This window comes from Ascaphus truei, chromosome 11, assembly GCF_040206685.1.
Source record: "Ascaphus truei isolate aAscTru1 chromosome 11, aAscTru1.hap1, whole genome shotgun sequence".
Lineage (NCBI taxonomy): Eukaryota > Metazoa > Chordata > Amphibia > Anura > Ascaphidae > Ascaphus > Ascaphus truei.
In genome coordinates, this window is record NC_134493.1 from 50001664 (window position 1) to 50023981 (window position 22318).

General features: G+C 44.4%; 1 long non-coding RNA gene across 1 annotated transcript; it reads left to right on the forward strand.

Annotated features, from left to right (window-relative positions):
* Positions 1-5206: 5206 nt before the first annotated feature.
* Positions 5207-10060, forward strand: LOC142462995 (uncharacterized). The gene is made up of 2 exons (XR_012787328.1): positions 5207-5376; positions 9882-10060. It is a non-coding gene; the product is annotated as an uncharacterized LOC142462995 (long non-coding RNA).
* The last annotated feature ends 12258 nt before the right edge of the window (positions 10061-22318 follow it).

Genomic DNA, 22318 nt, shown 5'->3' on the forward strand with positions numbered 1-22318 from the left:
AATTACATTATTGGTCTGGACCCCCAAATCTCATTCATGATGGACTTCTGCAACTCTTCTATACTCATCTGTTAACAATAAATACTTTACTTTTCTTTTAATTTATCAAATGTTTTACAAGGAAATAATACATTGAGAGTTACTTCTCATTTTCAAGTATGCCCTGGGAACAGAGTTATGCTGGCAGATACATGGTTACATTAAATGAACAGAGGTTGTACATTATATTTACCGACATTTCATGAACAGTAAGATAATATATGATTATGGGCATATGTAACCGTTACAGACCAGATTAAAATATGAGATAGTTGAAATCTTGAAAGAACTTAAACTGGAGGCGGTTTAAGGAGTCTCAGGTAAGCTGTTCCAGTTGTGGGGTGCACAGTAAGAGAAGGAGGAGCGGCCGGATACTTTGTTGAACCTTGGAACCGTGAACAGCCTTTTTGAGACAGATCTCAGGCGATATGCGCTGCATGTAGTAGGGGTGAGGAGCTTGTTCAGATACACGGGTAGCTTGCCCAGAAAGTATATGAAGGGAAGATAGGAAAAATAGACTTTGCGTCTGGATTCAATGGATAGCCAATCTAGTATTTGGAGCATTTCGCAGTGATGTGTGTTGTAATTACATTATTGGACAAAGCGGCATATTGAATTGTAGAAGGTGCCAATAGCCTATCACAGAACATTTTGACACAGAGTTACTAAACAATGCCAACTCTTAGCAGTCCTTTAAGCCAATTCCAGGGGATGATTGGACTTGTTACTCAGCCAGTAGAAAATATCTGTAAGTATTAATGAGAAGTAACTTTACCTATTTTTTGACACTAATATAAGAAAACTTGCCATTAGGAAACCCATGTACAATGTTGTACTTGCACTTCCACCTCTCAAATCGAAATGAGTAATGGAAAGTGTGTCACTAATATTGTTGATATGATGCAATGTGTGATAAACTGTGAACTATAGCAGCCGAAGCTCCAGAAATGTACAAGGCGAAGTATAAAAAAACGAAAATCCACAAGCATCACCCTGCCCCTTTTGATGAACATTTGGTGCTCGGGAAGTGAGTAAACCCCAGTGAATCAATGACAGAAAGGCAGTAATAATTGTAAAGCCATCTATTATTGGACAGGGAGCCACATCTGGGGTGATATCCTGGCAGCACACCCAATGTTTAACCAGAATTATGAAACTGTACTTAGTATACGTTTAACCCTTTCAGCGCCCTAATGATGTACCACGTACGTTGATAAAAGTGCCAACCCAGGGGACCTTATGGCGTACCCCTTGTTGGGGGTTTTTTTTTTTTTAATGGGGCATTATGAGATGGGAGCTCCAAGATCGTGAACCCCACCCCCTCCGTGTCACCTCTGCAACAGAAACAGCGTCATGTGATGTGGAAGTGACGGATGGGCCATGGCGGTGGTATGACTCACTGGAACTGAATGGGTTAAAGAGGTAATCCTTCCTATGACCAAAGTGAACTAAATACAGTGAAATGTTTAAGGGGGTCTCACCTGGGTAATTGATACTTTTTTGCCCAAATTTGACACCTATAAGTATTTTTTTAAAGTTTCACTTGGGAGGGGTTTCATTTCCTCTGGCTGCACCCCCTCATGTATGATGATGTCACTGTGTGATGATGTCACCGTGTGATGAAGTCACTGTGTGATCAGAGAGCGCTTGTAAAGCTAGAGTCTCCCCTCCCCACCTCCCCTTATCTTTATTGGCTCTCTGATAAGGACATTGTGGGATAAGGAGAAAGAAAACAGCAGCGATCAAAAAAGGGACCGGACCCAAACCCTTAGCTAACCAGGTCCTTACTGTTATCAAGAACAAAATCAGCAGGTTATTATTAAGTATAACCCACATGTGTAGATTTCTGAACTTTCATGCAATTCTTCAAACATTGGAGTCATTGTCCAGTGCAAAACGTTCCCTTCTTTGACTGCGAACGCCGTTCTCTCACTTTACAAACAGCCTGTACTGTATCTTTTCATTCATCTACGTTAGAGGGTTAAATGTTCTGCACGGGTGCTCTCTCATTAGCCCCCTTTGCTGCTTGAACAGTCAACTCCTTTTAATTTGAGCAGCACATGCAATTAACTCACACAGAGTAAATACGGACAGCCAGAAAAACCGTGTGCTACTTCTTAGCAATGTCATTTTATCCACGTGTAATTTAATTAGGTACTCTGGGTGCAGAAATCTGGCAGCATGCTAAAGATCTATTTAAAGTCATTAATTATAAATATAGGTTCAAAGACAGCAATTGCCCTGCTCTCACTAGATGCCACTAAACATTGGACGACCAGATTTCTAGCTTTGACCTGCCACCCAAAGAGAGAGACAGCGTTTCACTGGAGGGAATGAAGTCAATTAGGTTCCCTGGGATACATCAATACACATCAAAATTAGCAGATAGCTTTGTTGATTAAATGAAAAAAAGAACACCTATTAGTTAGACTTCCGCTTTGATTAAATGGCAGCAGTCAGGGCAAATTGCACATCTGAATGGGGTTGTTCTTTTTTCCAGCTAAGTTGGAACACATTATGGCTTTTACATATTTGGAAATGTCTGGTACAGAAGGACCTGACAAGACTAACAGTGACAGCGGCTATGGAAATGGGCACATGCTTAGATTTCTATTGGTCTGCACACCCACAATTCCTTCTCACAAACCTGTCTGGTTTCAGGCAAATAGGAAACATGACCTGTAGCACGGCGTGCGTTGCTTGGTAGATTAGCGCCTGCTCCACTTGATCTTTCTGCTGGGACATGGACTTCATCAGGGCTTTAACTCAGCTTGTTTTCTCAAAGGGTCTTCTTGACCACACATGCCGATTGATACGAATACTGTTCTACCTCTAGCCTGGCTTACTCTACAATGTTAGATCATGAACAAAAAGTATTTAAACATGTTAAAGGCAAACGTGACAAGTATTACATTCAAGTGCAGCAACAATATATAACAGTAAAACTACTGTGCCCAACTTCTTATTGGTTTGTATTATTATTATTATTATTTTTCCTATGCTATTTTCCATAACGAAATGTTACGTCATGCCCAATTTTCATGTAAGCAGATACAACAACAAATAAATGTATATCTCAACTTTTTCATCATACATTAAATTATACAAATTAAAATCATATAGTTACAGAAACAGAAAAAGCATTCAGTAAATGTAACAGTGTCTATTATATAACATATTGCAAATAATTGTGCTATAAATTCCTATCGTAACCCTTTCATGACTGGCTGAGAACCTTTATTTATGTTATTGTTTGTCATACTATTTTAGCATAAATTAGTTGTCCACGGATATAATTAATATGATCCTGCTAAAGGTCACACTTTCACACATATCACCGCAAGTTTGTCCTCATAGATTTGCACAGAATCAACCTCGAAAAGGCAGGAGCTATGGAAACTAAATAGAACATTCTTACTGTCTCGTAGGGAGCGAGGAAGGGGACACCCTGGATATGTGAAATGCTTACTGAGAAAGGCTGCAATTGATTGAGATTCCTCACTAGTCGCCACTCTAGGTTCTTCTTTATCTGGGTCAACACAAACCTGCCCTGGAAGGGAATCTGTGACAGTGCTAATGGAGGAGAAAACAGATTGGTACGGCCAGGTCCCCGGTGGTGACGAAAGCGCAAGCGCCGCACACCAATCACTCACCTCAGTAGTGGCAGTGGCAGGCCCCAGCGTGTCCTTCCGTGTTGGCTCACGAGGTGCTGTGCAGCAGCCTCCACTGGGGACTCAGCCTAACGCAGAATAACAGAACACTGCGTCACTGTGTGGCCTAATACTGGCAGAATATGTAACCAATCAAAGATAGCTCCAGTATCTACCGACACGGTGAGAAACTAAGAATACCTACCTTTTACTTCTGCATTTTTAGTTTAGGTAATTCCCCAGGTATACATTATTTAAAACATTGATGCTACTAATTTTTTTTAACACGTTAATGAGCACTGGAGGCTATCTAGGCTGCCTCATAGAAATTGTAAAATAAATTGTAATTATTGCCCCATCAATGCCCTCAAGAGACTTCAGGGTCCACAACGCCCGAGAAACTGATCCATTTAAAATGTTTGTTTTTTTAAATCCCATAATGTATTCTGAATGATAAAAATATAAAATCATTATCACTGTCGCTTTATAGGGGTCCTCCCCTCCACCCCCCCCCCCCCAGTCTTAGACTGAGCCACAGATTGCCCTAGCTATGCTGCAGCACGGATATCCTTAAAACCTGACCCAACGCATACCTATGTTCATTTTTACAACGCCAAAACGGCTTATCCAACGCTCTTATGACGCTTTGCAAAGTTGTTTGTGTATATAATAGATATATATTATACTATATAATATAATATGTAACTGTTTCATACGCTCATAATATATATTTTCTTTAACTGTGCACGCAATGTCTTGTATATAATGTATACCTTGTTCACTTATGTAACTGTACTTGTAACCATGTATTATTTGTTTTACTCTGTGCCCAGGACATACTTGAAAACGAGAGGTAACTCTCAATGTATTACTTCCTGGTAAAATATTTTATAAATAAATAAATAATATTTTTATATTATGTTATATTATATATATATATATATATATATATATAAAACAGTATATGCACTATTTAATTTATGTGTGTGCTGCATATCTTATTGTCTGCGTAAAATTATTTGTGTATTTTAGCATTAAAAATGCCTTCAGGAACGGAACCTTTAATTTAACCAGTGTTCCTATGGGAAAACGTGTTTCGCTTTACAACGTTTCGCTATCCAACGCCATTTTGAGTAACGCATTGTGTCGGATAACCGAGGACTGCCTGTACAGATACTTCTTCATAAACACAACCAGATTTGATTTGCTGCCGTCCTCGCCCGATTTTGCTGTGACGATATCGGAGTTTATGGAATACGCCCCACTGTGGTCAAAGAAGCAGCAACCTTATCTGTGCTATTATTTTATTTTAATTGCCCCCAGAATAACACATCGTCAAATCCCTGTATACTAATGGATTACTCATTCTTTCTAATTGGTAAATGTACAAAATAGGACAAGTTACCACACGATCCAAGCAAGCATATAACCTTCATGCTTCAAATGTAAAAAATACCTTGGCAGCATAAGAAGGCTTTCATAGCTCTTACATTTCAAGCTGAGAATTTTCCCAGGAGGGAACACTGACATCTGTTAAAATTATTGAAGAAACACACCCTGGACTAGCCCTTGTTTCTACTCCACAGCTAAAAATGTATCTCAGCTCCTGCTGAGGACGGCAGTATCCGGCGGTTTCTCTAAACTCATGTTTATGATAAATATTTCCAGGTGTGGCCATGATACGGAGGTATGTTAAAGAGTTATTATTATTATATTGGGTTATTATATTTTTTATGTGTTTTAAGTATTATAAAATAGGAACTTAATATAGACTTTCCGTGCTTTTTCAGATTTAGGAATAAGTGTATGTTAAACATATATTTAGATTCGTGTTTCATAGACAGGAGACAACCGTTAACAATTGCAGGTAAACACTTTTGAAAAGGGACAACCAGTGGTCCTCCGACCCCCGGGGTTCCTCCCTCTAAAACACACATTTGAGGCCATATCCACTAAGTGATGCTATACGGCACATTATTATGGCTTAATAAATATGACCTTTGGTGTTACTGGATATAAAAAAAATGAAGAAAAAAAAAAGACTTTGAATGGAGGGAACACACCAATTAAGTATCTCCTATTTACCTGTCAAAAGCCCTTTCCTAAACACACAGGACATCATACGTCATTGCCCAGAATCCCTAGCTGCAGTGGAAGCATTGTATGCCAGGAGATCTGTCTGAGATGTGTGATTGTGCTCACAAGTGGTATTTATTGTTACTTCGTTACATAGTTACGTAGTAGATGAGGTTGAAAAAAGACGTACGTCCATCTAGTTCATCCTGTGCTAAATTTAGACGACAGATACTTTATCCAATATTTGTACTTACAGTATATTGATCCAGAGGAAGGCAAACAAAAACCCCAGTGACATATCATCCAATAATATCTCATAAGGGGAAACATTCCTTCTTGACTCCAAATATTGCCAATCAGATCACTCCATGGATCAACATCCTCCCCATATTTACTTATTTGGTATATCCCTGTATACCTTTCCTTTCTAAAAAGATGTCCAACCTTTTTTTGAACAGATCTATTGTATCTGCCATCACAGTCTCCATGGGTAATGAATTCCACATTGTAACTGCCCTTACTGTAAAGAACCCTTTCCTTTGTTGCTGGTGAAAATCTTCTTTCCTCCAACCTTAAGTGGTAACCCTGTGTCCTTTGTCCTGCCCTTGCAATTAATAATTCTATTGAAAGCTCCTTTTATTATCCCCGAAAAAAATTTGTACAGTATATAGTTATCATATCCTCTCTTGCATGCCTCTTTTCTACTGTAAACAAAATAATTTAGCTAGCCTCTCCTCATAAATCCGATTATCCATCCCCTTTTATTAATTTGGTTGATCTTCTCTGCACTCTCTCTAGTTCCATAATGTATTTTCTAAGGAGTGGTGCCCAAAATTGTACTATTGTACTCTATATTCAAGGTGTAGTCTTACTAATGCTTTATAAAGGGGCATAATGCTTGTATTTAATGCAAGATAAGGTCTTGTTTGCCTTTGCAGGTAATGCATGACTTTGGGCACTATTGCTAAGCCTGCACTCCTAAATCCTTCTCCACCAAGGATTCCCCTAATTTATCCCCATTTTATTTGTAAATCGCCTGTTTATTCTTGTTTCCCAAATGCATAACCTTATATTAATCTGTATTAAACCTCACCTGCCATTTACCTGCCCAAGTTTCTAGTCTATCCAAGTCCTTCTGGAGAGAAATTACATCCTGCTCTGATTCTACTACCTTACACAATTTAGTGTCATCAGCAAAGATGGAGACTTTGCTCTCTATGCCAACTTCAAGGTCATTAATAAACAATTTAAAAAGCAGTGGTTCCAGTACCGATCCTTGAGGTACTCCACTCACAACTTTAGCCAAATCTGAAAAAGTTCAATTTATGACGAAACTCTGTTTATCCTTTAACCAGGTTTCAATCCAGGTGCAAATATTTTTACCGAGTCCAATTTGCTTTATTTTGTACACTAACCTCTTGGGTGGAACCATATAAAAAGAAAATCTAAGTAGACCACACCAACTGCATTACCCTGGTCTAAATTCCTACTTACCTCCTCAAATAAACTAATAAGGTTTATTTGGCATGATCTATCCTTCATAAATCCACGCTTACTATTACTAACAATTTTGTTTTTCCATTAGGTATTCCTGAAAATGATCCCATACTAAACTTTCAAGTAGCTTCCCCACTATTGATGTCAGGCTTATAGGTCTATAATTCCCCGGTTGTAATCTAGCTGCCTTTTTAAATATAGGCCCCACATCTGTTTTACACCAATCTTGTGGTACTGAGCCTGTGGAAATGGAGTCCTTAAATATTACATGTAATGGTTTTGGCTATTATTGAACTTAACTCCTTGAGAACTCTTGGATGCATGCTATCGGGCCAGGTGCCTTATTTACTTTAATCTTAGCAAGCCGCCTATGAACTTCTTCATTTAACAAATTGTTCATTAATATAGAGGTTGTGGCTTCCTCCTGCGGCACAACTATTGCAATTGATTCTTCCCTGGTAAATACAGAGGCAAAGAATTTGTGTAATACCTCTGCTTTTTCCTTATCTCCAATAATTTACCTGCCTATCTCACACTGAAAGGGTCCTATATTTTCTTTTCCATTTTTTTTGTTATTAAGGTACTTAAAGATTTTTTTTTTAGGGTTGTTCTTACTTTCTATTGCAATCCTTTTTTCTTTATCCATTTTTGCTAATTTGATTGCCCTTTTGCCACTTTTGTTACATTCCTTATAATTCCGATACAATGTCTCCATCCCTTCTGACTTTAAGAATCTAAACGCCTTCCTCTTCTTGTCCATTTCCTCCCCCTCCCTGTTTATTTAGCCACATTGGTTTTGACTTATTTCTTTTATACTTATTACCCAAGGGTATACACTGATAAGTGTGCTTTTCTAACAATGTTTTAAAGACCGACCATTTATTTCTCTTCCACATTTTTTCCCTGCAAAAACATCATCCCAATGTATTCCTTGGAGATTAGTTCTCAGTTTATTAAAATCTGCCTCTCTCAAGTTTAAAGTCTTTGTTGAACCTCAAGGAATATGGTTTTTGATCATTTATTTCAAATGAGACCGTTATGATCACTGTTACCCAAATGTTCCCAGACTGTAATTAGAAGACACACATAGAAGTCAAACCTCTCCTAAGTTTGAATTTAGCAAGTCTGCAAAGTAATTCTATGCATAAATGTAGTATATCACAGTGACAGCTTCTATATAAAATATCCCACATTTGATTCAAATAGCGAAACCAAAATCTTAATCAAAAAGCAAAAACTTTAATTGGATTCTCTTTGATAAACGTGCTTGTTTTTTTTTTTTTGCACTAGTTTCAACCCTACTTTAAAGCCAGGAGATCTTCGTTATAAATTAAATATTTATCTAAATATCTTTGTTTTTAAACGGGTTTAAGAGTTTCTACTCCAATCATAGGCTTATAGGGCAAAATGTTTAACTGTATTACGATAATGATAGAGGTGCGAGAGAAAGGAGGGAGAGGGGGCGGAGATGTTCAATCCAATTGGACTAAATTGCACATGAAAAGAGGCACCGCAGCCCCATCTAAGGAGCTCCAATCGCTGTCAAACTGACCCAGTCAATATTTATCCATATAAATTGCTTCATAGACTGCAATATACTGTAAAGGTGTCTTCCTATTGCTTGGGAAGATTTCAGTTCCATTCAAATGAGCAAGGGGCTTCACAACATATTGAATAAGGGCCATAGAATCATAGGGATTATTTACTGTAGAGCAATAATCATTGTCACTTGAATGGCCCATAATACCTCAATGAGCAATAACAGTTATCTCACTGTGGTGAATATACTGCACCATGTAGACTTCAGGGGAAGGCAATGAAGGTGAGGAAGGTGAGGAAAGCTCACAGCCGGTGAGACAGTAACATGTTAGCTTGTACAGTATGCTAATCTATTGTGTACAAACATAGCAGCGGTTATTGTACCACCTGGCAAGAGCAATGGGGCGTTAACCTTGTCCCCTTAGCACGCGACTAAGTCAAAACAATGGCAGCTTCTCCCGCTTGCGTGTTGTTTCTGTCCCACTGAAATAAACGATGTCTACTCAGCAATAGAACATTCTCTATTATTTGAAATAGTTGTTTTAGAATTCAAGTCTAGGTTTAGCAATAGTGGTAAGAAACCAGTGTTCTTGGTGTCAGTGCTCAACCTCCATATATGCCATAAGATGATAAGACACTTGTATTGAAGGAAGGACCATATAAGCCAGAGTGTATACCAATGTGTTGTTGTATATGAATAAGCTCATAGATGAGGAGTATGTATATGAACAACCAGGGATGTGGACAATAAAGTCTGTATATGAACAATCTGTGCCTGGAATAACTCCCTAGAGCTACACACAATTAATACACATGATCTCCCATGTCTAGGTTTAGTTGCTTTGGACCCAAAGGCTTATTACTAAATATCTAACTGAGGATGGGCTAGTCTCACGCAGTAGGCAAACAATGTTTGTTTTAAGCAACTTATCAATGTAAGCGGCTTATTTAGTCACCATTAAAGTAAAATAATCGCTCATTTGCTTCCTGTATAATAATCTATGTTTGTATTTTATTTGAGTCTGTGTAACGCTAAACTTATTTGGTCCTCATTATTCTTTGACTTACTCTCTTTGGCAGGTGATGGCAGCATGAATTACACCAAGATGAAGAGAGTCTATACAACCGTCCACAAAAAGCCCTGTAAATAGTCAAAACAATTTAAAACGTGGTTACTATGGAGACGTTAATGTTTAGAAAATTAATGAAATGGTGTCGGTCACCTATTTTTACCCATTAAACTTGCCACTGGTTCATAACAGACAGCCAGATGATTTCCTCCATGTGACCAATTTAAAACTAAATATCATTGATCAAACTTATTTTTTTATAGCCAATCACTACTCCGAGACTTCCCACAGATGTCAAAGCGTAATTCCTCCGAGTCCAATTTATCGGCGTCTCTACAGCTGGGCTTTACCTCAAAGCGCCTGTACGCCCCTTGAATGAAAATGTATACCGCCAAACATTGGATTCCTTTATTTAATAAATGCCAATCTTTTAAGTTATTTTTTTTTTATTCTCCTTCGAATGAAGAGGAGGTGGAGTAGAAAACTTTTTATTAAACTCTATGTAACCCATCTAAAGGGTTACTAGTATCGATAGTGTGTACTGGGCCCCACCCTGGGTTGTCATGGGATGATGACATCACAGAGTATATAAGGGGAGGGGAAAGTTTGAGAAGGTAGGTTCCAGGAGGACAAGAGTAGAGGATCCTCGGGGAGAGTGAATAAGTAATGTTTATAAAGTAATAGCACCGACCAGGCCTGTCTGTTTATTATTATGTAGATAGGGACAGCACCCGTTAAGTCAGAATCCCATAAGAAGATTAAGGGAGTCCAATATAAGCTCTGAAGTATGAAAATCGCATGCCACAGAGGGCCCCAGTAACGAGGACTCCTGGGTGCCGGCAGGTCGTCTCCAACCGCGGATTTGCATTAACAGTCCTTTCCGGCTGCAGGAAAGTGGCAGTTCCCGCACCAAGAAAAGGTGTTGTGGTCACTTGTACAGGACCCACTAGGAGTCCCAATGAGCCTAGCAGTACCGGGATAAAATAGAAGGGTATCCCGAACAAAAAAAGAGGGGTATCCGGGTCTCAAGAACAGTTAAGCAATTAAGAGATATACCTCCTTCTGATTATTAAGAGTGGGCATTCATGGAAGTACATAACAATAAAGAAACAGTACAACATTGTATAAAGTGTGGTGTGCGGTCCCCGTGCCCAGGGACCTAAATAAAAGACTGTTGTATGACAAAGGTTCCTGGTGCCCATTCTTCCACAACCTTGCTACCACATCGCCAAGCCGCCTGAATCCAGCACCCTGTGTCAAGGTAACCCATGCGGGTAGCCATACATAACACACCGGTGTAACCTCCCTAGAAGCCGGGGTGGGCTACTGTAGAGGGAGAGGGGGGTTGGCCTGGTATTAAAGGGGTTGGCCCGGTATTAAAGGGGTTGCACCCCATATGGCCACCCCCTGACCACACCAGGAAGGCAAGGGGTTAACTGGACTGCGGTCCAGGAATGTGGCTTACACCTGGTCATGTCAGGAAAATGTATGTTCCCCTGTTCCCATGTTTCATTATAATCCTGTATTTTAATGTTTTAAAGTGCATTTCTGTATCTCCAGTTCTGGAGGTCGCAGAGAGTTGATATTTGGCCAATGTGTGAAGTCACTGTAGGCATTAAAAACTGGCAAATTTCGATCCACTGAGCCCACCAGAATGGAACTTATTAATATGTGTAGATATTAAAGTGTATATGTATGGTATTTTGGATCTGCCCTGAAAATGCAGACTCCATCTGCTATGCTAATAGGTCATGAAGGGCAGCCGGCTGATTGAGCCTAAGCACTGTGATCAAAAGTTAACTGCCTGATTGTTTACATTAAGTACTAATCAACAGACTCTGCCACTCTAATTGTTACCTGAGGGTGGAGAATCATCAAACTGGAGTGGTTTGTAAGTGTTATATCTACACATACAAACAATGCAGATACTTCATTTGATAGACTGGTCGTCGCCCCTGATTTAATTATGGGGCTACCCATAGAGTCCCAGTACACATGGGCTAATTAGCTGGGGGCATGGGTTAATCTGTGTCTCCACGTTAGGGATTGGATACAGATAATTGTTCACCAATAGTCTGTATTCAATGTTAAGAATAGGGTTACACTGGTATATAAACTGTGTCAACCCTACAGTTTTTAGTTGTGCTTCTGATTCCACCTGGAATGTCACCGGATTGCAGGAGAATTGCTAGCTGATACTTCTCCATCCCCCAACCCTAAGTAAGTGTGACCTTCTTGTCTGTTAATTGTACTATATTGCTGTGTTCACCTTATTTAAGGAAAAAAATATATTTTATTATATCTAAGCCTCGTTCAGTTCAACCCAGATATTTGGTGTTCATTATATCTTGTCATAAGCTACCGTGACAGCTACATCTATTATATACACTAATTAGAAAAGTAAGTAAGATAGAAATATAAAAAAAAAAAAAGGCGTGAACCAGGATGTTTGGCCAAGAGCTCGCTTACCAATTTTTAATGATAGAAGGAATGTTACGGTGACATTTATTCTGCATTTGTAATTTGTATGGGTTATATATTGGTTTTTTTTTTGGTATATATTTACAACATGGAAGTGATAACACTGAGAATACGTGTCAACACCTGTCTTTTATTATGTTCACATGATAAAGAAATGCATTAAAAAAAACCCATAGAAACATGCCGCTGCTAATAGTTCCCGTTGGTCCTAGGATGGAGGTCACCATGTTTTCATATTAACATTAAAAAAAGCCATGAATCGCCTAGGTGTGACCCAAAAAGAATGTCAATGTCATTAGTTCACTTTGGTCACGGGAGGGTTTGCTTCGTTAACAAAAACAATACTGTCCATATCCCTTTTGGATGCATTTGATCTCAATTCACTGAAGCTAAAGGGTTCAGTTCCCAAATCATGGTCTTTAATTAAAAAAAAAAAAAGAATTGTTGGATTCAGTCTCCTTTCAAGATCTTTATACCTTGTCTCCAGAAAGTAGAAGAGGTGGGACGCTGGATATCTGTCTCAGCCACAAGACCTTATCCAGACATCTCAAACATTTGGAAATGTAACACCAGTTAACTGTAAAAATGTGTGCAGATTTTTTCCACACCCCCCCACTGTGCTCAACCCGCATTTAGAGACACAAAATGTGTCATGGAGTTTGGAGGTGAATTTCATGAGTGATTTAGGACTAGGTTATGACTAGGTTATTAATCACACACTTAAGTACAGCAGACATATCTTTCCTTGATAGTGACATAGGGTTTATGCTCTTTGTTTCTGATATTACCTGCCCTCCTCTTAGTAGAAAGGATTGTGTTTTTATGCACAGCCACTACTGAAGGAATTAGACATATGGGACTATTTATCAATTGAAAGATAAGGGAGCATGCAACAGAAGCAAAAGTATTTTGCTGGAAATGTTTGTCAGATGAAATGTAACTCTCACAGTGTCCTTATGCTTTTCTGAGAACGGCATAGGAGAAAGTTTAAACACAGTCTGTGTGCCATTCTCAGAACAACATTCTGTGAGCTTATCGCTGCCACGGTTATTAGATAACTATGGTAGCCATCTGAACAAAGCAGGACTTCTACTTCAATTGAGGGCAGAGAGGGTGCAAGGTCATGTGATCCTCGAAACAGAAATCACATGGCCCAGGTACCAAAATGTCAGTGTCAATAGACTTTTTGTCATTTAATATGTCAGTGGCTCTCAACCTTTTTTGAGCAGAAGCACACGGACCACACACACCCTCCTCACACACACCCTCCTCACACACACCCTCCTCACACACACTTCATATCCACTTTTACTCTCAGCACTCTCCACATTCAATTCTACCCTCCCCTTGTCCCAGAGTACACTCACCCTTATTCTCGGACCACCCCCCCTCCCCTTGCCCTACCCTGGAATAGGTGAATGATAATATTCCAGTTATATACAGCTTGGTGCACCGTGGCGGATACTTACAAATGTTTATAGTGTTAGGATTGGAATGCTAAAAACCTGACAAACATTTGCTGACATTTGCCAAACACAAGTCACTAATGATATTCCCATTATTCGACTAAACTGACTTTCTCTGCCCCAATGACCTCATAATTGTATGAAAATGTCCAAAAGGAGGAGAGGGTGTTTTTTTTGCAGATTTACAAGTCCGTCCCCCCATAATACAATCATATTAGCAATTCATAGTAAATCGGGTGCCAGTTCTTTGCTAATTAAGGCCCAGATTCACAAAGCTCTGCAACAAGATTGTGACGGGCAAGGGTAACCCGGCGATATAATAAAGGTTAAGCCCTCTGGTTGCCCTTGAGCCCCTGGCAGCTACCTAGCACTATAAGCCAGGGGCCAGGTATCATTACATGCAAAGTTAAAGTGACCCCTGCTTTTCCACTTTCCATGTTCTCTTTACCCCAGACTCATGGGACTTTCTGTGTGTAAGTTTTAGGTGGGATATTTGGGTAAGAATACAATTAATTTGTTTGCAGGAGTTCGAGGGCCGGAGATACCGGTAGTACCTTAAATTCTACCTGGCGAGCAGGCATGATTTGCCAGTACGCAGGTGGAATTACAACAGGGCTGCCCAGTGAGACATCTGGTTTTCGAGCCCTGATATCTCAGTCCAATTTCCCTTACAGTCACGAGTTTCCCCAAAGTCCCCTATGTATTAAAATATGTTTTATGTGCATTATACATTATACATTTATTATAAGGCTCTATGCAGTCAGCCAGGGCATCTGCTAAAGGTGCCAGCAAGTCTGCATAGAGTCTGTAGTTCAAAGAGGAGACGGGATGTTGAGAGGTGTCAGGGTGCTAAGTGGACGGGACAAGGCAGAGTACTGAGTCCAGAGAACAGAGACCCCCTGCGAGGTGGACCCTCTTGTCTGCCAGACTTAGTGGAGCCTGCCCAGTAGGTGGCAATAGGTTGACTGGGGGAAGCGGCAGAATGTTGGCGCGTTTCCCATTGATCAATTCGTTTGTCCGGCCCACGGGGCATTCCGAGCCGGCTTGGCACGCCCCCTCCTCTGACGTCAGCCAAGAGACGAGCCACCTATTCTATTGGCTAGTGTGATAGGGTTCCCATGCTCTGATTGGTCGCTTCTCCTACCTCCATGCTAAGTATAGCTTAGCGGAGTGTATGTAAGGAGATGGTCGAGGCAGAGAACGAGACCATCCAGTGACTTGTGTCGATGAAGCTAAGGCAGGCTTTTCAAAGTTGCTCTGTTCCAAATAGCATCTTTTGCGGCCAAGTTCTACAAATCAACGGTAGCGGTCGTGGCTAGGAATTGAAGCCGAAAAGAGGACCAAGAGAGCCGGTTGTATATCCCGGTCAGGGTAAGCTCATCCAAGCGGGCGCCAGCAGGGACCATTTTTGTCATGGTAACTCTGCTCAGGTTAATTCTTCAAGACCAAAATGCCAGCAAAAGTCCTGTAAGAGTTGGCGCTCTTTAAAAAAAGCCATGTGCTGCCTTCACCATTTTTTTGCATTTGATGTTTTACTTATGTAGCCCCCTCTGCGGACTACTAAGTAATGTAAGGGGTTAACAGCCTTAGTGGGTTAACTGGGTGGGATCATTCTGGTATTGCCCCTCCCCATCATGTGATGTAGGATGACTAAGCAAAAGGGATAGCTACTTGTGACCAGTGATGTCACCATAGGGAGAAAGAAAGGTGTATATACAGCTCCACCCAATGTTATAGAAGCAGGTTCCTCAGAGTTCTGCAGAGGGCCTCATAGTGGGTCCTGTAAATAGATTTGTGTATGTAGATTAATGTATTAAGAGCAGTGGCTTAACTACATTTCTTGGGTCCCTCTGCAAATTTTTTAAAGGGCCCCCCAAATTAAAAACGCAAAATAAATGTAGAGTTTCTACTGAGGGTTTGTGTGTGTATTGTGTGTGTGGGGAATGGGGGGGGGGAGTACTGTGTATGTAGATAGTGTGTGGGGGGGTAGTGTGTATGTGGGGTATAGTGTGTGTGGTCGGGGGTAGTGTGCGCACGTGTGTGTATTTTGTGGTGGGGTGTTGTGTGTATATTGTGTGTGTGTAGGGGTAGTGTGTGTGTATTCTGTGTGGTGGGAAGTGTGTGTCTGTATTGTGTGTGGGGGTAAGGTTTTTTGTGGGGGTATTGAGTGTGTGTGTATGTTTTTTTGTGAGGGTATTGTGTGCGTGTATTTGTGTGGGGGTGCATGGTGTGTGTGTTTGTAGCCAATGAGGGTGGGGGGGATTAATTAGGGGGTTGAGTGTGAGGAGGGGGATTGAGGGAATAGGATTGAGTGAGACGGGGAGCATTGAATGATAGTGGAGAGAGGGAAGAGTGTGAGAGGAGGTGTAAAAGAGGGAGAGGAAGGGGGATGGAGAGAGTGAGAGAGAGTGAGAGAGAGTGAGAGAGAGTGAGAGAGAGTGAGAGAGAGTGAGAGAGAGAGTGAGTGAGAGAGTGAGTGAGAGAGTGAGTGAGAGAGAGTGAGAGAGAGTGAGAGAGAGTGAGAGAGAGTGAGAGAGAGTGAGAGAGAGAGAGAGAGAGAGAGAGAAAGACAGATGAGGGGAGAGAAATGCATGGGGGGGAATAGAGGCGAGTGCGAATGTGCTGGACTGGCCTGTAGGTGAGGTCAGAGAAACATACACATGTAGATTTTGTGTTAAAACAAGCCCTCTGGGGGGTTTATTTACAACACAAAGCAACATAAAATATTGGGTACACCGCCCCTTAAGCCAAAACATAAATTATAAAAACAAAGCCTACTCCATCTTGGAGACTTACTAGACTGACAAGGCCCTAACTACCTGACTGGCTGGATAGGCTAGTTACCAGTCTGAAGCACAAAACATTATCAGGGCGCAATATATATCAAAGTCTTATCTTAATAGGCTGGTCCGGCATACTCTGGTTTCTGCAAGCTTGTCTGTAGCCCACGGTTGTTGTTTTCCTGCTGTTCCAAGGTAGATGCCCCTGGGAACAGGAAGCCTGGGTCCCTGCAGACATGAAGCTGTTGCTGGCGTTTGGGGTCCAGCTGGTTAAAGACAATCGTTCGGTGACCCTCCACGCTTGTTGCATCAGGAACAGGACCAAGGACCCTGACAGGCAGTCACTTCATGCCTTTTAAACCCTGTTCAACCAGGAGTTCATTACATACACCTCATGCAGGAAACCTGACACCAGTGTAGATTTCTTGATCCATGCAAAGGGAGTGAGTCAACTCCTTCACTCCCTTACAGTGTGTATAAGAGAATGAGGGGTGGGATAGCAAGGCTGCCAACACGGGGCCCCATTGGAAACTGTAGTCCTGGTCCCCGGGAAAGCTTTCGGCAGCCCTAAGTATGTGACTTAAGCCTGGGACATAGTGCCCTTAGACAGTGCGGAGGCGCGCTGAGGCTCAGGGAAAGCGGTGCTTTCCCTGGACTTACACAGTGCGCCATCAGGGGGAGGGCCGGAGGCGGGACGGGGGCGGGCCAGTGACATCACGGAGCTGGTTCGCCCTCATTGGGCAAACCGCTCACGTGACCGGCCCTGCGCTCCGGCAAGCGGGGAAATTTCAAAACGCCGTCAGACACACGCTTCCCCAAGCGTGCGGACGCGTGCGCGAGCCCCTGCTAAAGCCGCTCTCATTGCAGCTGCAGGGGCTCAGTGCCGAGCAGCAGCACGGCTCAGCGCATAAGCGCTGACCATGTCCCAGGCCTTATATATGTGACAAGGGTTAAAACATACAGCTATCCATCTGGCCCACTTATCTCTAAAATGAGTATGTCCCTTCAATCCAGCACCATATACAGGCATACCCCGGTTTAAGGACACTCACTTTAAGTACACTCGCGAGTAAGTACATCTCGCTCAATAGGCAAATGGCAGCTCACGCATGCGCCAGTCAGCACGCCCTGAACAGCAATACCAGCTCCCTACCTGTACCGAAGCTGTGAGCAAGCGGGGAGACTGTAGAGCCTGTTACAAATGCGTTATTTACATCAGTTATGCACGTATATGACGATTGCAGTACAGTACATGCATCGATAAGTGGGATAAAGGTAGTGCTTCACTTTAAGTACATTTTCACTTTACATACATGCTCCGGTCCCATTGCGTACGTTAATGCGGGGTATGCCTGTATATCTTAAATCACTTCCACCACTAAAAAAAAGTTTCAAGTGTTACTTGCAGGGTTTTTGGTCCCTATTTACTAAGAAACATATGTAACTAACATGTGTTCGAAAAAGCAGGTACTCTCTCAAAGTGTGCAAAGTTAAATTAGGGCCCAAAGACAATATACAAGCAGTACAGTGCTTAGTTACAGAAAATAATGTTGCAAGGAACATATAGTATAATATATGCAGACAGGTTCATAAAATAATCAGGATCAAAACAGAAAATCTAAATACGTTAGCACATAACAATATCAGATTTCTCCAAGATGTCGTGGATTTGGAAATAAGAGAATTCACATATAGTATAGTTACATAGTTACATAGTAGATAAGGTTGAAAAAAGACGTACGTCCATCAAGTTCAACCTATGCTAAATTTAGACAACAGATACTTTATCCCAGCGTTTCCCAAATGGTGGGTCGCGACCCGGCACCGGGCCACGGAACCAAAATTGCCGGGTCGCAGCGAGGCTGGCCACGCGGTGTCTCCCCCCCCCAGGTCAAGCAGAGCCGGGTCCCTTCCTCCCCCCTACTCCCTTCCTCCCCCCCGCTCCCTTCCTCCCCCCCCCCCGCTCCCAACGTGGGACGGAGGAGGAAGTACCAGCTCCTCTGCGGCCCGCACGTTACCTGGGGGAGGGTGGAAGTACAAGCTCCTACTGCGGCCCGCTTCCCCCCGCGGCCAGCTTCCCGAGCTCACCTCCCGTGGCACCCCCTCCCGAGCCCACCTCCCGTGCCCCCAAGCCCACCTCCCATCCCGGGCAGCAGGGGATATCGGGGGCAGCAGGGGAAAGCGTCCGGCGGCAGGGTAAGTCACCCCACCCAGTCACTGCCTCCCACCCAAGTGTCCCTGGCCCCCTCCCACCCATCCACCCAAGTGTACCTGGCCCCCTCCCACCAACCCACCCAAGTGTCCCTGGCCCCCTCCCACCCAGCCACCCAAGTGTCCCTGGCCCCCTCCCACCCACACACCCAAGTGTCCCTGGCCCCCTCCCACCCACCCAAGTGTCCCTGGCCCCCTCCCTCCCACCCACCCAAGTGTCCCTGACCAACCCAAGTGTCCCTGTCCCCCTCCCTCCCACCCAAGTGTCCCTGGCCCCCTCCCTCCCACCCACCCACCCACCCAAGTGTCCCTGGCCCCCTCCCTCCTACCCACCCAAGTGTCCCTGGCCCCCCCTCTCCCACCCAAGTGTCCCTGGCCCCCCCTCCAGTCACTCACATCCGTCGTTGCCTGTAATTCACTGTTTGTGTCTGTGTGCGTATAGGGGAGAGCGAGTGTGTGTGTATCAGTGTGTATCTGTATCAGTGTATGTGTGTCTGTGTGTGAATCTGTGTCTATGTGTATCAGTATCAGTGTAAGTGTGTGTGTATCAGTGTCTGTGTGTGTGTATCAGTGTTTGTGTGTGTGTGTGTGTGTAGCAGTGTCTCTGTGTGTGTAGCAGTGTCTCTGTGTGTGTATCAGTGTGTGTGTGTGTAGCAGTGTCTGAGTGGCTGCGCGTGTGTCAGTGGCTGGGTGTGTGTGTCAGTGGCTGCGTGTGTGTGTGTATCAGTGGCTCTGTGTGTGTATCAGTGTGTGTGTCAGTGGTTGCGTGTGTCAGTGGCTGTGTGTGTATGAGTGGCTGTGTATGTGTGCGTATCAGTGGCTGTGTGTGTGTGTGTGTGTGTGTGTGTGTATATCAGTGGCTGTGTGTGTGTCTGTGCAGGCCCTATAGGCCAGTATAGGCGATACATTTTTTATTGGGTCACGAAAAAGAAGTTAAAAAATAACCGGGTCACGGGAAAAAAAAGGGGGCAAAGGGCAGGGAGGGGCAAAGGGCAGGGAGGGGCGGGGGGGCTAAGGACAGGGAGGGGCGGGGGGCTAAGGGCAGGGAGGGGTGGGGGGGCTAAGGGCAGGGAGGGGCAGGGGGGCTAAGGGCAGGGAGGGGCGGGAGGGCAAATGGCAGGGAGGGGCGGAGGGGCTAAGGGCAGGGAGGGGCAAGAGGGCAGGGGGGCAGGGAGGGAGGGAGGGGGGCAAAGGGCAGGGGGGCAAGAGGGCAGGGAGGGAGGGGGGCAAAGGGCAGGGGGGGCAAGAGGGCAGGGAGGGAGGGGGGCAAGAGGGCAGGGAGGGGGGCAAGAGGGCAGGGAGGAAGGGGGGCAAGAGGCCAAAGGGCAGGGGGGCAAAGGGCAGGGTGGCAAAGGGCAGGGGGGGCAAAGGGGAAAAGGGCAGAGGGAGGGCAGGGGGGAAAAGGGCAGGGGCAAAGGTGCAGGGGGAGCAAGGGCAGGGGGCAAAGGGCAGGGGGCAAAGGGCAGGGGGAGGGAGGGAGGGAGGGCAGGGGGCAAGGGCAGGGGGGTCAGGGGGAGGGAGGGCAGGGGGCAAAGGGCATTGGGAGGGAGGGCAGGGGGGGCAAAGGGCATTGGGAGGGAGGGCAGGGGGCAAAGGGCATTGGGAGGGAGGGCAGGGGGGGCAAAGGGCATTGGGAGGGAGGGCAGGGGGGGCAAAAGGCATTGGGAGGGAGGGCAGGGGGGGCAAAGGGCATTGGGAGGGAGGGCAGTGTGGCAACGGGCATTGGGAGGGAGGGCAGGGGGGGCAAAGGGCATTGGGAGGGAGGGCAGGGGGGGCAAAGGGCATTGGGAGGGAGGGCAGGGGGGGCAAAGGGCATTGGGAGGGAGGGCAGGGGGGGCAAAGGGCAGGGGGAGGGAGGGTAGGGGGGGGCAAAGGGCAGGGGGAGGGCAGGGGGAGTCAGGGAAGCGTTAAATAAGCCATTCCCCTGCGTGTACTCACCTTGCACACGGCCGCCCTCCTCCTCCTCCACCTCGGGCTCCTCCGCGGCGAGGCTGAGACGCTCCGGTGAGGAGGTGCTGGGCCTCTCGCGGGGAGAGGCGGAGACAGCCGGAGGAGAGGCCTGTGTAAGGGGAGAGCCGCGTGCTCTGTGTGTGGGGGGGGAGGGGGTGAGATAGAGCGCCGGGTGAGGGGAGAGCCGCGTGCTCTGTGTGTGTGTGGGGGGGGGGAGGGGTTGAGGGAGAGCGCCGGGTGAAGGGAGAGCCGCGTGCTCTGTGTGTGTGTGGGGGGGGGGGGTGAGGGAGAGCGCCGGGTGAGGGGAGAGCCGCGTGCTCTGTGTGTGTGTGGGGGGGGGGGGGTGAGGGAGAGCGCCGGGTGAGGGGAGAGCCGCGTGCTCTGTGTGTGGGGGAGGGGGGGGTGAGGGGAGAGCCGCGTGCTGTGTGTGTGTGTGTGTGTGTGTGTGTGTGTCAATGAGAGGTGTGCGGGGGCGGACCAAGGGACCAATCTCATTGGCCTGGCCCAAGGTCCAATGAAATTGCCGCTAGGGACACGGGGAGGGACACAGGGAGACACATACAGACACGGACACATAGAACACTTTCACAAATATATAGTAGATCTATACTTCCTTTGTTGGCAACAAAAACTCCTGTGTTGAAATCTAAATTCACATCCCAAATGCATGGTTTTTATTCTCAAACCCTCTGCATTTCAAACTGAATAAGCCCACCTTCTGGACATGTCCTTACCTTCCCCTTGTCACTCTTTAATGACATTTTTACAGTTTGGGGAGAGGAGGTTTTGTAATAAAAAAATGCCTCAGAGAATAATATGTCGAATAACTCTATATCTGTAATTCCTAAAATATTGTGACCCACCTCATTGCTTTTGGGCGAGTGCCGCAGGCAAAGAGATTAGTCTTGACCGGGTAACTCCTACATTTTTAGAGACAACCGGATATCTGACATACTGTATGTAGACAAGCCAACCTGTCATTTTTGGTCTTAACATAAACAGCGGAACCCACCAGTTGAAAAGATATATTTCACCTTCTTGCGAACTGTACCATATGCCAAATATCTCATATTTAGTAAATGTATAAGGAAAATGTAAAATGAACTTTGTGTCACCTTTGCGCATCTGGTTGGGGGAATTTAACGATCCCTTTGAAGGTGAGGTCCTGGCAGAATAACCATTTCTGTGCATACTCTGTTTGACAATTTACTATAAACGGTTGTGTTGGGTTATGGCTTAATCACCCCATAATCCCGGAGCAGGTCGCTCTCGGATAACCCCACTTTTAGACAAACACAGAAAACCAGGTCAGGGTCATTGGCCTAACCCGCCATAAGACAACACCATGGCTTTTTAAGATGCAACTTGTAACTCAAGAAAATACTGAATATTTTAATGGTTTTATCACGACAGACTATATAATTGTTTTGTTCTCTCCATACAGTGGAGGAAATAACAAACGGACACAGTATAAAATTGGTAGCATAGGACCCTCTGATAGGGTCCACCTTCACATGGCTGCAGGCGTCATATATTTTGGCCAACATATTGAGTTAAAT